Source organism: Lissotriton helveticus, chromosome 10 (genome assembly GCF_964261635.1).
Source record: "Lissotriton helveticus chromosome 10, aLisHel1.1, whole genome shotgun sequence".
NCBI classification, from domain to species: Eukaryota; Metazoa; Chordata; class Amphibia; order Caudata; family Salamandridae; genus Lissotriton; species Lissotriton helveticus.
This window is the reverse complement of record NC_136071.1, coordinates 590,731,934-590,746,644: the sequence shown is the minus strand read 5'-3', so window position 1 is coordinate 590,746,644 and position 14,711 is coordinate 590,731,934. Positions and strand designations below refer to the sequence as shown.

Genomic DNA, 14,711 nt, shown 5'->3' with positions numbered 1-14,711 from the left:
TTAGTACGATTTGTATGTTTAGCTCTAAAAAGGGCTCGTCCGGGATTTGAACCCGGGACCTCTCGCACCCTAAGCGAGAATCATACCCCTAGACCAACGAGCCACGCAAGAGTCACCTCTGACATGGCTCCAGGGGTTAGTGGCAGCTAGTCGGTGAATGCTTCACCCAAAGCAAGCAACTGCACATGTTGCTCTCTTCTGCAATATGATTGCTGTCTTTTCCATGGCCGTCATCAAACAAGAAATTAAAAAGCCTCTGTCCTTCAGACAGTTTGTTTTCTCTAAGTGTCTGCTTGCGGTGAGGACAAGAAAAGCATTTCTGCTCTCATTCCTTGCTTTCATGAAGTAGGCCCACCCTTCAGAGCAAAGGGCGAGCAAGCGAATGGCGCAAGCTATCGTCACTTCTCTTTTCGAGCTGTCACTGAGATCCCTGGAGCACACTACGTCAGGTTGGTGAGGGATAGACAGCCTCTATTATCTCAGCTTTCCTATAAAGTCAGCCAGTAAAGGCAAACACTGTTAAAAACAGCAAACCGCTGTTTCTGCCCGGTCTCGAACCAGGGACCTTTCGCGTGTAAGGCGAACGTGATAACCACTACACTACAGAAACAGACACTAACTCAGGAATCTTGTTGGCATGTATTGGGCTGGAATGCACAGACTAAGGGCCAATGTCCTTGAAGCTCAAAGTTGGGCTCTCCTTACCCGGTCTCTATTTCTTTGGAAGACAGGAATGAGGACCACTTTTATTCCAAGAGGCGATTTTGAAACCATATCCTGAAATTACACTAGAAAAACACTATGCATGTAATGTTCCTACCATGCTGGTCTGGCCCAGAAAAGCAGTTGCAAAGAAGTCCTGCACTCCTTTATCCCGCCACAAGTGGAAAATAGCGTGCAGGGTAAGGAACTTTCTCGACATACACAGCGTCTTATAGCATTGAAAAGAAGAAATGCTCCTATATTACAAGCATCCTGAAAATGTCCACAGCATGGGCTCGTCCGCGATTTGAACCCGGGACCTCTCGCACCCGAAGCGAGAATCATACCCCTAGACCAACGAGCCTGAGTGGCCAGGAGACATTTTGAACAATTTCTGAAGCGTCTTTCAGAAAAAAAGCAGGGCTATTTGGCTAGTCTCCCTCTAAGTGAGCCTCACAACGTCATGTTTTCTCTCAAGTTGTTGTTTTTTCACTCTAGCAAGAAAGGGGGCAGCCAATCTCCTATCAGCCAGTGAGCAGAAAAAAGGCACAGATGAGAACAGCAAGCACTTTCTGGCAATTGTTCTCCTCTGCAAGTCCTGGACCCTTGCCCCATAGACTTCCACACCAGAAGCAATGAAGGGCCCACCATTTCCTGCGCCTGAGAAAGAGGGGTTTGATATTTGGATTCAAACGCGCTCGCTCAGCGCTCGATCAGGCTCGATCAGGCGAGATTTATATGAGTGGCTCACAGGCCTGAAACACTCACCTGGGAGACCCATAGTGGCTGACTTCTCAGTATAGCCATTGTTGGGCGAGTCACCTCCTTTCCTCCTGCCTCAATCTAGAATTGGCTGCAAATCATAAGAGAGAGTGCAATGCCCGTGTGCAGTGCCTACTCCCAGCTACCTCTCTGTCTTCCTTATGTAAATTAGAATTTGCAAGGGGGGACCAATGGCATTCTGCTCCTCCCACATAACCAGGAAGCCCTGTTGAACATGTCTGCCTGTGTTTTTGCAGGGACAGTGCCTTCTCTGCCCAAAAGGTGGCAGGAGAGCCTCACAACAAATGATGGGATCAACTGCTTAGTTAGAAACCCAGCATGGCAGTTACTGTGATGGAGTGCAAATTTAATGGAAGGTGTGCCTGAGGTGTCATTTCCAGAAATCCATGGAATTGTGATTGAGGGCCCAGCCTGATTGTTGGTGGATTTCTCTTCACATGCTACAGATTCCTGCAAAGATTGTGGTGTTTGCCGGGAACGCACTGCAAAAAACAGGAAGATTTACGGGTGTAAAAGGGACCTGTCAGAAGTGGGATTTGAACCCACGCCTCCATGAGGAGACCAGAAGGCTCAGCTACACTGAAGATCAAGCTCTCTTGAGTCTGGCGCCTTAGACCACTCGGCCATCCTGACGGCTCATGAGAGGGGGCTTAGGTCTAACTCTTCTATCTGCACCTGCCAATGTTTCCACTTACAACCTTCACAGCAATGTCACAGGTGTAAAGGCCCCAACAATACAACATAGCTTAAACAAAATAAAAATAGGCACAAGAACGACCCCCAGATGATGGATGCAGATAACTTTGTTTCGTCTTGCAAAGGTAAAGAAAGTTTCCCACGGCTCACTGTGTTCAAAGACCACCTCTTCTTAAACTTGCATTCAGATAATAAGGTTTTAGAGTGTGCACATAAAAGCAGCCAACGCTCAGTGTTTCTGCCCGGTCTCGAACCGGGGACCTTTCGCGTGTTAGGCGAACGTGATGACCACTACACTACAGAAACGACCTTGCTGCTTGCTACTGTTAAAGCAAAGTTCCTCTCAAGGCTTCACCCTACTTCTATTCTGCTGTATCAGCAGCGGCTCAGAATGTGCAGAACAAGTGTGAAAACCTCAGAGATATCATCCAACATGCTTGCAATTAGACGTATTCAAAATGTACTTGTGCAGGCATCGACAGACAAATATCTGATGCCTAAATGTCTGCGAGTACAGCTTGGGAAAGCATCACCTGGGACACACTGAGACTAAGCAGGTAGGCAGAAAAAGCACGGTGATCCATTTTTCTTCTGAGGTTAGGAATATGTTGCGCAACAATGCACCGAGTATTACTAGAAATAGTCAGGCATAGTGCATTTTTAGTACGATTTGTATGTTTAGCTCTAAAAAGGGCTCGTCCGGGATTTGAACCCGGGACCTCTCGCACCCTAAGCGAGAATCATACCCCTAGACCAACGAGCCACGCAAGAGTCACCTCTGACATGGCTCCAGGGGTTAGTGGCAGCTAGTCGGTGAATGCTTCACCCAAAGCAAGCAACTGCACATGTTGCTCTCTTCTGCAATATGATTGCTGTCTTTTCCATGGCCGTCATCAAACAAGAAATTAAAAAGCCTCTGTCCTTCAGACAGTTTGTTTTCTCTAAGTGTCTGCTTGCGGTGAGGACAAGAAAAGCATTTCTGCTCTCATTCCTTGCTTTCATGAAGTAGGCCCACCCTTCAGAGCAAAGGGCGAGCAAGCGAATGGCGCAAGCTATCGTCACTTCTCTTTTCGAGCTGTCACTGAGATCCCTGGAGCACACTACGTCAGGTTGGTGAGGGATAGACAGCCTCTATTATCTCAGCTTTCCTATAAAGTCAGCCAGTAAAGGCAAACACTGTTAAAAACAGCAAACCGCTGTTTTTGCCCGGTCTCGAACCAGGGACCTTTCGCGTGTAAGGCGAACGTGATAACCACTACACTACAGAAACAGACACTAACTCAGGAATCTTGTTGGCATGTATTGGGCTGGAATGCACAGACTAAGGGCCAATGTCCTTGAAGCTCAAAGTTGGGCTCTCCTTACCCGGTCTCTATTTCTTTGGAAGACAGGAATGAGGACCACTTTTATTCCAAGAGGCGATTTTGAAACCATATCCTGAAATTACACTAGAAAAACACTATGCATGTAATGTTCCTACCATGCTGGTCTGGCCCAGAAAAGCAGTTGCAAAGAAGTCCTGCACTCCTTTATCCCGCCACAAGTGGAAAATAGCGTGCAGGGTAAGGAACTTTCTCGACATACACAGCGTCTTATAGCATTGAAAAGAAGAAATGCTCCTATATTACAAGCATCCTGAAAATGTCCACAGCATGGGCTCGTCCGGGATTTGAACCCGGGACCTCTCGCACCCAAAGCGAGAATCATACCCCTAGACCAACGAGCCTGAGTGGCCAGGAGACATTTTGAACAATTTCTGAAGCGTCTTTCAGAAAAAAAGCAGGGCTATTTGGCTAGTCTCCCTCTAAGTGAGCCTCACAACGTCATGTTTTCTCTCAAGTTGTTGTTTTTTCACTCTAGCAAGAAAGGGGGCAGCCAATCTCCTATCAGCCAGTGAGCAGAAAAAAGGCACAGATGAGAACAGCAAGCACTTTCTGGCAATTGTTCTCCTCTGCAAGTCCTGGACCCTTGCCCCATAGACTTCCACACCAGAAGCAATGAAGGGCCCACCATTTCCTGCGCCTGAGAAAGAGGGGTTTGATATTTGGATTCAAACGCGCTCGCTCAGCGCTCGATCAGGCTCGATCAGGCGAGATTTATATGAGTGGCTCACAGGCCTGAAACACTCACCTGGGAGACCCAGAGTGGCTGACTTCTCAGTATAGCCATTGTTGGGCGAGTCACCTCCTTTCCTCCTGCCTCAATCTAGAATTGGCTGCAAATCATAAGAGAGAGTGCAATGCCCGTGTGCAGTGCCTACTCCCAGCTACCTCTCTGTCTTCCTTATGTAAATTAGAATTTGCAAGGGGGGACCAATGGCATTCTGCTCCTCCCACATAACCAGGAAGCCCTGTTGAACATGTCTGCCTGTGTTTTTGCAGGGACAGTGCCTTCTCTGCCCAAAAGGTGGCAGGAGAGCCTCACAACAAATGATGGGATCAACTGCTTAGTTAGAAACCCAGCATGGCAGTTACTGTGATGGAGTGCAAATTTAATGGAAGGTGTGCCTGAGGTGTCATTTCCAGAAATCCATGGAATTGTGATTGAGGGCCCAGCCTGATTGTTGGTGGATTTCTCTTCACATGCTACAGATTCCTGCAAAGATTGTGGTGTTTGCCGGGAACGCACTGCAAAAAACAGGAAGATTTACGGGTGTAAAAGGGACCTGTCAGAAGTGGGATTTGAACCCACGCCTCCATGAGGAGACCAGAAGGCTCAGCTACACTGAAGATCAAGCTCTCTTGAGTCTGGCGCCTTAGACCACTCGGCCATCCTGACGGCTCATGAGGGGGGGCTTAGGTCTAACTCTTCTATCTGCACCTGCCAATGTTTCCACTTACAACCTTCACAGCAATGTCACAGGTGTAAAGGCCCCAACAATACAACATAGCTTAAACAAAATAAAAATAGGCACAAGAACGACCCCCAGATGACGGATGCAGATAACTTTGTTTCGTCTTGCAAAGGTAAAGAAAGTTTCCCACGGCTCACTGTGTTCAAAGACCACCTCTTCTTAAACTTGCATTCAGATAATAAGGTTTTAGAGTGTGCACATAAAAGCAGCCAACGCTCAGTGTTTCTGCCCGGTCTCGAACCGGGGACCTTTCGCGTGTTAGGCGAACGTGATGACCACTACACTACAGAAACGACCTTGCTGCTTGCTACTGTTAAAGCAAAGTTCCTCTCAAGGCTTCACCCTACTTCTATTCTGCTGTATCAGCAGCGGCTCAGAATGTGCAGAACAAGTGTGAAAACCTCAGAGATATCATCCAACATGCTTGCAATTAGACGTATTCAAAATTTACTTGTGCAGGCATCGACAGACAAATATCTGATGCCTAAATGTCTGCGAGTACAGCTTGGGAAAGCATCACCTGGGACACACTGAGACTAAGCAGGTAGGCAGAAAAAGCACGGTGATCCATTTTTCTTCTGAGGTTAGGAATATGTTGCGCAACAATGCACCGAGTATTACTAGAAATAGTCAGGCATAGTGCATTTTTAGTACGATTTGTATGTTTAGCTCTAAAAAGGGCTCGTCCGGGATTTGAACCCGGGACCTCTCGCACCCTAAGCGAGAATCATACCCCTAGACCAACGAGCCACGCAAGAGTCACCTCTGACATGGCTCCAGGGGTTAGTGGCAGCTAGTCGGTGAATGCTTCACCCAAAGCAAGCAACTGCACATGTTGCTCTCTTCTGCAATATGATTGCTGTCTTTTCCATGGCCGTCATCAAACAAGAAATTAAAAAGCCTCTGTCCTTCAGACAGTTTGTTTTCTCTAAGTGTCTGCTTGCGGTGAGGACAAGAAAAGCATTTCTGCTCTCATTCCTTGCTTTCATGAAGTAGGCCCACCCTTCAGAGCAAAGGGCGAGCAAGCGAATGGCGCAAGCTATCGTCACTTCTCTTTTCGAGCTGTCACTGAGATCCCTGGAGCACACTACGTCAGGTTGGTGAGGGATAGACAGCCTCTATTATCTCAGCTTTCCTATAAAGTCAGCCAGTAAAGGCAAACACTGTTAAAAACAGCAAACCGCTGTTTCTGCCCGGTCTCGAACCAGGGACCTTTCGCGTGTAAGGCGAACGTGATAACCACTACACTACAGAAACAGACACTAACTCAGGAATCTTGTTGGCATGTATTGGGCTGGAATGCACAGACTAAGGGCCAATGTCCTTGAAGCTCAAAGTTGGGCTCTCCTTACCCGGTCTCTATTTCTTTGGAAGACAGGAATGAGGACCACTTTTATTCCAAGAGGCGATTTTGAAACCATATCCTGAAATTACACTAGAAAAACACTATGCATGTAATGTTCCTACCATGCTGGTCTGGCCCAGAAAAGCAGTTGCAAAGAAGTCCTGCACTCCTTTATCCCGCCACAAGTGGAAAATAGCGTGCAGGGTAAGGAACTTTCTCGACATACACAGCGTCTTATAGCATTGAAAAGAAGAAATGCTCCTATATTACAAGCATCCTGAAAATGTCCACAGCATGGGCTCGTCCGGGATTTGAAAACGGGACCTCTCGCACCCGAAGCGAGAATCATACCCCTAGACCAACGAGCCTGAGTGGCCAGGAGACATTTTGAACAATTTCTGAAGCGTCTTTCAGAAAAAAAGCAGGGCTATTTGGCTAGTCTCCCTCTAAGTGAGCCTCACAACGTCATGTTTTCTCTCAAGTTGTTGTTTTTTCACTCTAGCAAGAAAGGGGGCAGCCAATCTCCTATCAGCCAGTGAGCAGAAAAAAGGCACAGATGAGAACAGCAAGCACTTTCTGGCAATTGTTCTCCTCTGCAAGTCCTGGACCCTTGCCCCATAGACTTCCACACCAGAAGCAATGAAGGGCCCACCATTTCCTGCGCCTGAGAACTGAGAAAGAGGGGTTTGATATTTGGATTCAAACGCGCTCGCTCAGCGCTCGCTCAGGCTCGATCAGGCGAGATTTATATGAGTGGCTCACAGGCCTGAAACACTCACCTGGGAGACCCAGAGTGGCTGACTTCTCAGTATAGCCATTGTTGGGCGAGTCACCTCCTTTCCTCCTGCCTCAATCTAGAATTGGCTGCAAATCATAAGAGAGAGTGCAATGCCCGTGTGCAGTGCCTACTCCCAGCTACCTCTCTGTCTTCCTTATGTAAATTAGAATTTGCAAGGGGGGACCAATGGCATTCTGCTCCTCCCACATAACCAGGAAGCCCTGTTGAACATGTCTGCCTGTGTTTTTGCAGGGACAGTGCCTTCTCTGCCCAAAAGGTGGCAGGAGAGCCTCACAACAAATGATGGGATCAACTGCTTAGTTAGAAACCCAGCATGGCAGTTACTGTGATGGAGTGCAAATTTAATGGAAGGTGTGCCTGAGGTGTCATTTCCAGAAATCCATGGAATTGTGATTGAGGGCCCAGCCTGATTGTTGGTGGATTTCTCTTCACATGCTACAGATTCCTGCAAAGATTGTGGTGTTTGCCGGGAACGCACTGCAAAAAACAGGAAGATTTACGGGTGTAAAAGGGACCTGTCAGAAGTGGGATTTGAACCCACGCCTCCATGAGGAGACCAGAAGGCTCAGCTACACTGAAGATCAAGCTCTCTTGAGTCTGGCGCCTTAGACCACTCGGCCATCCTGACGGCTCATGAGGGGGGGCTTAGGTCTAACTCTTCTATCTGCACCTGCCAATGTTTCCACTTACAACCTTCACAGCAATGTCACAGGTGTAAAGGCCCCAACAATACAACATAGCTTAAACAAAATAAAAATAGGCACAAGAACGACCCCCAGATGACGGATGCAGATAACTTTGTTTCGTCTTGCAAAGGTAAAGAAAGTTTCCCACGGCTCACTGTGTTCAAAGACCACCTCTTCTTAAACTTGCATTCAGATAATAAGGTTTTAGAGTGTGCACATAAAAGCAGCCAACGCTCAGTGTTTCTGCCCGGTCTCGAACCGGGGACCTTTCGCGTGTTAGGCGAACGTGATGACCACTACACTACAGAAACGACCTTGCTGCTTGCTACTGTTAAAGCAAAGTTCCTCTCAAGGCTTCACCCTACTTCTATTCTGCTGTATCAGCAGCGGCTCAGAATGTGCAGAACAAGTGTGAAAACCTCAGAGATATCATCCAACATGCTTGCAATTAGACGTATTCAAAATTTACTTGTGCAGGCATCGACAGACAAATATCTGATGCCTAAATGTCTGCGAGTACAGCTTGGGAAAGCATCACCTGGGACACACTGAGACTAAGCAGGTAGGCAGAAAAAGCACGGTGATCCATTTTTCTTCTGAGGTTAGGAATATGTTGCGCAACAATGCACCGAGTATTACTAGAAATAGTCAGGCATAGTGCATTTTTAGTACGATTTGTATGTTTAGCTCTAAAAAGGGCTCGTCCGGGATTTGAACCCGGGACCTCTCGCACCCTAAGCGAGAATCATACCCCTAGACCAACGAGCCACGCAAGAGTCACCTCTGACATGGCTCCAGGGGTTAGTGGCAGCTAGTCGGTGAATGCTTCACCCAAAGCAAGCAACTGCACATGTTGCTCTCTTCTGCAATATGATTGCTGTCTTTTCCATGGCCGTCATCAAACAAGAAATTAAAAAGCCTCTGTCCTTCAGACAGTTTGTTTTCTCTAAGTGTCTGCTTGCGGTGAGGACAAGAAAAGCATTTCTGCTCTCATTCCTTGCTTTCATGAAGTAGGCCCACCCTTCAGAGCAAAGGGCGAGCAAGCGAATGGCGCAAGCTATCGTCACTTCTCTTTTCGAGCTGTCACTGAGATCCCTGGAGCACACTACGTCAGGTTGGTGAGGGATAGACAGCCTCTATTATCTCAGCTTTCCTATAAAGTCAGCCAGTAAAGGCAAACACTGTTAAAAACAGCAAACCGCTGTTTCTGCCCGGTCTCGAACCAGGGACCTTTCGCGTGTAAGGCGAACGTGATAACCACTACACTACAGAAACAGACACTAACTCAGGAATCTTGTTGGCATGTATTGGGCTGGAATGCACAGACTAAGGGCCAATGTCCTTGAAGCTCAAAGTTGGGCTCTCCTTACCCGGTCTCTATTTCTTTGGAAGACAGGAATGAGGACCACTTTTATTCCAAGAGGCGATTTTGAAACCATATCCTGAAATTACACTAGAAAAACACTATGCATGTAATGTTCCTACCATGCTGGTCTGGCCCAGAAAAGCAGTTGCAAAGAAGTCCTGCACTCCTTTATCCCGCCACAAGTGGAAAATAGCGTGCAGGGTAAGGAACTTTCTCGACATACACAGCGTCTTATAGCATTGAAAAGAAGAAATGCTCCTATATTACAAGCATCCTGAAAATGTCCACAGCATGGGCTCGTCCGGGATTTGAAAACGGGACCTCTCGCACCCGAAGCGAGAATCATACCCCTAGACCAACGAGCCTGAGTGGCCAGGAGACATTTTGAACAATTTCTGAAGCGTCTTTCAGAAAAAAAGCAGGGCTATTTGGCTAGTCTCCCTCTAAGTGAGCCTCACAACGTCATGTTTTCTCTCAAGTTGTTGTTTTTTCACTCTAGCAAGAAAGGGGGCAGCCAATCTCCTATCAGCCAGTGAGCAGAAAAAAGGCACAGATGAGAACAGCAAGCACTTTCTGGCAATTGTTCTCCTCTGCAAGTCCTGGACCCTTGCCCCATAGACTTCCACACCAGAAGCAATGAAGGGCCCACCATTTCCTGCGCCTGAGAACTGAGAAAGAGGGGTTTGATATTTGGATTCAAACGCGCTCGCTCAGCGCTCGCTCAGCGCTCGATCAGGCGAGATTTATATGAGTGGCTCACAGGCCTGAAACACTCACCTGGGAGACCCAGAGTGGCTGACTTCTCAGTATAGCCATTGTTGGGCGAGTCACCTCCTTTCCTCCTGCCTCAATCTAGAATTGGCTGCAAATCATAAGAGAGAGTGCAATGCCCGTGTGCAGTGCCTACTCCCAGCTACCTCTCTGTCTTCCTTATGTAAATTAGAATTTGCAAGGGGGGACCAATGGCATTCTGCTCCTCCCACATAACCAGGAAGCCCTGTTGAACATGTCTGCCTGTGTTTTTGCAGGGACAGTGCCTTCTCTGCCCAAAAGGTGGCAGGAGAGCCTCACAACAAATGATGGGATCAACTGCTTAGTTAGAAACCCAGCATGGCAGTTACTGTGATGGAGTGCAAATTTAATGGAAGGTGTGCCTGAGGTGTCATTTCCAGAAATCCATGGAATTGTGATTGAGGGCCCAGCCTGATTGTTGGTGGATTTCTCTTCACATGCTACAGGTTCCTGCAAAGATTGTGGTGTTTGCCGGGAACGCACTGCAAAAAACAGGAAGATTTACGGGTGTAAAAGGGACCTGTCAGAAGTGGGATTTGAACCCACGCCTCCATGAGGAGACCAGAAGGCTCAGCTACACTGAAGATCAAGCTCTCTTGAGTCTGGCGCCTTAGACCACTCGGCCATCCTGACGGCTCATGAGAGGGGGCTTAGGTCTAACTCTTCTATCTGCACCTGCCAATGTTTCCACTTACAACCTTCACAGCAATGTCACAGGTGTAAAGGCCCCAACAATACAACATAGCTTAAACAAAATAAAAATAGGCACAAGAACGACCCCCAGATGATGGATGCAGATAACTTTGTTTCGTCTTGCAAAGGTAAAGAAAGTTTCCCACGGCTCACTGTGTTCAAAGACCACCTCTTCTTAAACTTGCATTCAGATAATAAGGTTTTAGAGTGTGCACATAAAAGCAGCCAACGCTCAGTGTTTCTGCCCGGTCTCGAACCGGGGAACTTTCGCGTGTTAGGCGAACGTGATGACCACTACACTACAGAAACGACCTTGCTGCTTGCTACTGTTAAAGCAAAGTTCCTCTCAAGGCTTCACGCTACTTCTATTCTGCTGTATCAGCAGCGGCTCAGAATGTGCAGAACAAGTGTGAAAACCTCAGAGATATCATCCAACATGCTTGCAATTAGACGTATTCAAAATTTACTTGTGCAGGCATCGACAGACAAATATCTGATGCCTAAATGTCTGCGAGTACAGCTTGGGAAAGCATCACCTGGGACACACTGAGACTAAGCAGGTAGGCAGAAAAAGCACGGTGATCCATTTTTCTACTGAGGTTAGGAATATGTTAAGCAAAAAATCAACCGAGTATTACTAGAAATAGTCAGGCTTAGTGCATTTTTAGTACGATTTGTATGTTTAGCTCTAAAAAGGGCTCGTCCGGGATTTGAACCCGGGACCTCTCACACCCTAAGCGAGAATCATACCCCTAGACCAACGAGCCACGCAAGAGTCACCTCTGACATGGCTCCAGGGGTTAGTGGCAGCTAGTCGGTGAATGCTTCACCCAAAGCAAGCAACTGCACATGTTGCTCTCTTCTGCAATATGATTGCTGTCTTTTCCATGGCCGTCATCAAACAAGAAATTAAAAAGCCTCTGTCCTTCAGACAGTTTGTTTTCTCTAAGTGTCTGCTTGCGGTGAGGACAAGAAAAGCATTTCTGCTCTCATTCCTTGCTTTCATGAAGTAGGCCCACCCTTCAGAGCAAAGGGCGAGCAAGCGAATGGCGCAAGCTATCGTCACTTCTCTTTTCGAGCTGTCACTGAGATCCCTGGAGCACACTACGTCAGGTTGGTGAGGGATAGACAGCCTCTATTATCTCAGCTTTCCTATAAAGTCAGCCAGTAAAGGCAAACACTGTTAAAAACAGCAAACCGCTGTTTCTGCCCGGTCTCGAACCAGGGACCTTTCGCGTGTAAGGCGAACGTGATAACCACTACACTACAGAAACAGACACTAACTCAGGAATCTTGTTGGCATGTATTGGGCTGGAATGCACAGACTAAGGGCCAATGTCCTTGAAGCTCAAAGTTGGGCTCTCCTTACCCGGTCTCTATTTCTTTGGAAGACAGGAATGAGGACCACTTTTATTCCAAGAGGCGATTTTGAAACCATATCCTGAAATTACACTAGAAAAACACTATGCATGTAATGTTCCTACCATGCTGGTCTGGCCCAGAAAAGCAGTTGCAAAGAAGTCCTGCACTCCTTTATCCCGCCACAAGTGGAAAATAGCGTGCAGGGTAAGGAACTTTCTCGACATACACAGCGTCTTATAGCATTGAAAAGAAGAAATGCTCCTATATTACAAGCCTCCTGAAAATGTCCACAGCATGGGCTCGTCCGGGATTTGAACCCGGGACCTCTCGCACCCGAAGCGAGAATCATACCCCTAGACCAACGAGCCTGAGTGGCCAGGAGACATTTTGAACAATTTCTGAAGCGTCTTTCAGAAAAAAAGCAGGGCTATTTGGCTAGTCTCCCTCTAAGTGAGCCTCACAACGTCATGTTTTCTCTCAAGTTGTTGTTTTTTCACTCTAGCAAGAAAGGGGGCAGCCAATCTCCTATCAGCCAGTGAGCAGAAAAAAGGCACAGATGAGAACAGCAAGCACTTTCTGGCAATTGTTCTCCTCTGCAAGTCCTGGACCCTTGCCCCATAGACTTCCACACCAGAAGCAATGAAGGGCCCACCATTTCCTGCGCCTGAGAAAGAGGGGTTTGATATTTGGATTCAAACGCGCTCGCTCAGCGCTCGATCAGGCTCGATCAGGCGAGATTTATATGAGTGGCTCACAGGCCTGAAACACTCACCTGGGAGACCCAGAGTGGCTGACTTCTCAGTATAGCCATTGTTGGGCGAGTCACCTCCTTTCCTCCTGCCTCAATCTAGAATTGGCTGCAAATCATAAGAGAGAGTGCAATGCCCGTGTGCAGTGCCTACTCCCAGCTACCTCTCTGTCTTCCTTATGTAAATTAGAATTTGCAAGGGGGGACCAATGGCATTCTGCTCCTCCCACATAACCAGGAAGCCCTGTTGAACATGTCTGCCTGTGTTTTTGCAGGGACAGTGCCTTCTCTGCCCAAAAGGTGGCAGGAGAGCCTCACAACAAATGATGGGATCAACTGCTTAGTTAGAAACCCAGCATGGCAGTTACTGTGATGGAGTGCAAATTTAATGGAAGGTGTGCCTGAGGTGTCATTTCCAGAAATCCATGGAATTGTGATTGAGGGCCCAGCCTGATTGTTGGTGGATTTCTCTTCACATGCTACAGATTCCTGCAAAGATTGTGGTGTTTGCCGGGAACGCACTGCAAAAAACAGGAAGATTTACGGGTGTAAAAGGGACCTGTCAGAAGTGGGATTTGAACCCACGCCTCCATGAGGAGACCAGAAGGCTCAGCTACACTGAAGATCAAGCTCTCTTGAGTCTGGCGCCTTAGACCACTCGGCCATCCTGACGGCTCATGAGGGGGGGCTTAGGTCTAACTCTTCTATCTGCACCTGCCAATGTTTCCACTTACAACCTTCACAGCAATGTCACAGGTGTAAAGGCCCCAACAATACAACATAGCTTAAACAAAATAAAAATAGGCACAAGAACGACCCCCAGATGACGGATGCAGATAACTTTGTTTCGTCTTGCAAAGGTAAAGAAAGTTTCCCACGGCTCACTGTGTTCAAAGACCACATCTTCTTAAACTTGCATTCAGATAATAAGGTTTTAGAGTGTGCACATAAAAGCAGCCAACGCTCAGTGTTTCTGCCCGGTCTCGAACCGGGGACCTTTCGCGTGTTAGGCGAACGTGATGACCACTACACTACAGAAACGACCTTGCTGCTTGCTACTGTTAAAGCAAAGTTCCTCTCAAGGCTTCACCCTACTTCTATTCTGCTGTATCAGCAGCGGCTCAGAATGTGCAGAACAAGTGTGAAAACCTCAGAGATATCATCCAACATGCTTGCAATTAGACGTATTCAAAATTTACTTGTGCAGGCATCGACAGACAAATATCTGATGCCTAAATGTCTGCGAGTACAGCTTGGGAAAGCATCACCTGGGACACACTGAGACTAAGCAGGTAGGCAGAAAAAGCACGGTGATCCATTTTTCTTCTGAGGTTAGGAATATGTTGCGCAACAATGCACCGAGTATTACTAGAAATAGTCAGGCATAGTGCATTTTTAGTACGATTTGTATGTTTAGCTCTAAAAAGGGCTCGTCCGGGATTTGAACCCGGGACCTCTCGCACCCTAAGCGAGAATCATACCCCTAGACCAACGAGCCACGCAAGAGTCACCTCTGACATGGCTCCAGGGGTTAGTGGCAGCTAGTCGGTGAATGCTTCACCCAAAGCAAGCAACTGCACATGTTGCTCTCTTCTGCAATATGATTGCTGTCTTTTCCATGGCCGTCATCAAACAAGAAATTAAAAAGCCTCTGTCCTTCAGACAGTTTGTTTTCTCTAAGTGTCTGCTTGCGGTGAGGACAAGAAAAGCATTTCTGCTCTCATTCCTTGCTTTCATGAAGTAGGCCCACCCTTCAGAGCAAAGGGCGAGCAAGCGAATGGCGCAAGCTATCGTCACTTCTCTTTTCGAGCTGTCACTGAGATCCCTGGAGCACACTACGTCAGGTTGGTGAGGGATAGACAGCCTCTATTATCTCAGCTTTCCT

The 14,711-nt window shown here is 47.4% G+C and overlaps 24 non-coding genes across 24 annotated transcripts; all 24 read right to left on the bottom strand.

Annotated features, from left to right (window-relative positions):
- Positions 1-31: 31 nt before the first annotated feature.
- Positions 32-103, bottom strand: TRNAP-AGG (transfer RNA proline (anticodon AGG)). Its single transcript has one exon. It is a non-coding gene; the product is annotated as a tRNA-Pro (tRNA).
- A 434-nt stretch (positions 104-537) lies between these two features.
- On the bottom strand, positions 538-610 carry TRNAV-UAC (transfer RNA valine (anticodon UAC)). Its single transcript has one exon. It is a non-coding gene; the product is annotated as a tRNA-Val (tRNA).
- Positions 611-994: 384 nt separating this feature from the next.
- Positions 995-1,066, bottom strand: TRNAP-CGG (transfer RNA proline (anticodon CGG)). The gene has a single exon. It is a non-coding gene; the product is annotated as a tRNA-Pro (tRNA).
- A 940-nt stretch (positions 1,067-2,006) lies between these two features.
- TRNAL-CAA (transfer RNA leucine (anticodon CAA)) lies at positions 2,007-2,118 on the bottom strand. The gene is made up of 2 exons: positions 2,081-2,118; positions 2,007-2,052 (listed from the first exon to the last, which is right to left on the bottom strand). It is a non-coding gene; the product is annotated as a tRNA-Leu (tRNA).
- A 296-nt stretch (positions 2,119-2,414) lies between these two features.
- Positions 2,415-2,487, bottom strand: TRNAV-AAC (transfer RNA valine (anticodon AAC)). Its single transcript has one exon. It is a non-coding gene; the product is annotated as a tRNA-Val (tRNA).
- A 385-nt stretch (positions 2,488-2,872) lies between these two features.
- TRNAP-AGG (transfer RNA proline (anticodon AGG)) lies at positions 2,873-2,944 on the bottom strand. Its single transcript has one exon. It is a non-coding gene; the product is annotated as a tRNA-Pro (tRNA).
- A 434-nt stretch (positions 2,945-3,378) lies between these two features.
- Positions 3,379-3,451, bottom strand: TRNAV-UAC (transfer RNA valine (anticodon UAC)). The gene has a single exon. It is a non-coding gene; the product is annotated as a tRNA-Val (tRNA).
- A 384-nt stretch (positions 3,452-3,835) lies between these two features.
- TRNAP-UGG (transfer RNA proline (anticodon UGG)) lies at positions 3,836-3,907 on the bottom strand. Its single transcript has one exon. It is a non-coding gene; the product is annotated as a tRNA-Pro (tRNA).
- Positions 3,908-4,847: 940 nt separating this feature from the next.
- TRNAL-CAA (transfer RNA leucine (anticodon CAA)) lies at positions 4,848-4,959 on the bottom strand. The gene is made up of 2 exons: positions 4,922-4,959; positions 4,848-4,893 (listed from the first exon to the last, which is right to left on the bottom strand). It is a non-coding gene; the product is annotated as a tRNA-Leu (tRNA).
- Positions 4,960-5,255: 296 nt separating this feature from the next.
- Positions 5,256-5,328, bottom strand: TRNAV-AAC (transfer RNA valine (anticodon AAC)). The gene has a single exon. It is a non-coding gene; the product is annotated as a tRNA-Val (tRNA).
- Positions 5,329-5,713: 385 nt separating this feature from the next.
- On the bottom strand, positions 5,714-5,785 carry TRNAP-AGG (transfer RNA proline (anticodon AGG)). The gene has a single exon. It is a non-coding gene; the product is annotated as a tRNA-Pro (tRNA).
- A 434-nt stretch (positions 5,786-6,219) lies between these two features.
- Positions 6,220-6,292, bottom strand: TRNAV-UAC (transfer RNA valine (anticodon UAC)). The gene has a single exon. It is a non-coding gene; the product is annotated as a tRNA-Val (tRNA).
- Positions 6,293-7,695: 1,403 nt separating this feature from the next.
- TRNAL-CAA (transfer RNA leucine (anticodon CAA)) lies at positions 7,696-7,807 on the bottom strand. The gene is made up of 2 exons: positions 7,770-7,807; positions 7,696-7,741 (listed from the first exon to the last, which is right to left on the bottom strand). It is a non-coding gene; the product is annotated as a tRNA-Leu (tRNA).
- A 296-nt stretch (positions 7,808-8,103) lies between these two features.
- TRNAV-AAC (transfer RNA valine (anticodon AAC)) lies at positions 8,104-8,176 on the bottom strand. Its single transcript has one exon. It is a non-coding gene; the product is annotated as a tRNA-Val (tRNA).
- Positions 8,177-8,561: 385 nt separating this feature from the next.
- On the bottom strand, positions 8,562-8,633 carry TRNAP-AGG (transfer RNA proline (anticodon AGG)). The gene has a single exon. It is a non-coding gene; the product is annotated as a tRNA-Pro (tRNA).
- A 434-nt stretch (positions 8,634-9,067) lies between these two features.
- On the bottom strand, positions 9,068-9,140 carry TRNAV-UAC (transfer RNA valine (anticodon UAC)). Its single transcript has one exon. It is a non-coding gene; the product is annotated as a tRNA-Val (tRNA).
- Positions 9,141-10,544: 1,404 nt separating this feature from the next.
- TRNAL-CAA (transfer RNA leucine (anticodon CAA)) lies at positions 10,545-10,656 on the bottom strand. Its single transcript has 2 exons — positions 10,619-10,656; positions 10,545-10,590 (listed from the first exon to the last, which is right to left on the bottom strand). It is a non-coding gene; the product is annotated as a tRNA-Leu (tRNA).
- Positions 10,657-10,952: 296 nt separating this feature from the next.
- On the bottom strand, positions 10,953-11,025 carry TRNAV-AAC (transfer RNA valine (anticodon AAC)). The gene has a single exon. It is a non-coding gene; the product is annotated as a tRNA-Val (tRNA).
- Positions 11,026-11,411: 386 nt separating this feature from the next.
- Positions 11,412-11,483, bottom strand: TRNAP-AGG (transfer RNA proline (anticodon AGG)). Its single transcript has one exon. It is a non-coding gene; the product is annotated as a tRNA-Pro (tRNA).
- Positions 11,484-11,917: 434 nt separating this feature from the next.
- On the bottom strand, positions 11,918-11,990 carry TRNAV-UAC (transfer RNA valine (anticodon UAC)). The gene has a single exon. It is a non-coding gene; the product is annotated as a tRNA-Val (tRNA).
- A 384-nt stretch (positions 11,991-12,374) lies between these two features.
- TRNAP-CGG (transfer RNA proline (anticodon CGG)) lies at positions 12,375-12,446 on the bottom strand. The gene has a single exon. It is a non-coding gene; the product is annotated as a tRNA-Pro (tRNA).
- Positions 12,447-13,386: 940 nt separating this feature from the next.
- TRNAL-CAA (transfer RNA leucine (anticodon CAA)) lies at positions 13,387-13,498 on the bottom strand. The gene is made up of 2 exons: positions 13,461-13,498; positions 13,387-13,432 (listed from the first exon to the last, which is right to left on the bottom strand). It is a non-coding gene; the product is annotated as a tRNA-Leu (tRNA).
- A 296-nt stretch (positions 13,499-13,794) lies between these two features.
- Positions 13,795-13,867, bottom strand: TRNAV-AAC (transfer RNA valine (anticodon AAC)). Its single transcript has one exon. It is a non-coding gene; the product is annotated as a tRNA-Val (tRNA).
- A 385-nt stretch (positions 13,868-14,252) lies between these two features.
- TRNAP-AGG (transfer RNA proline (anticodon AGG)) lies at positions 14,253-14,324 on the bottom strand. Its single transcript has one exon. It is a non-coding gene; the product is annotated as a tRNA-Pro (tRNA).
- Positions 14,325-14,711: the final 387 nt, after the last annotated feature.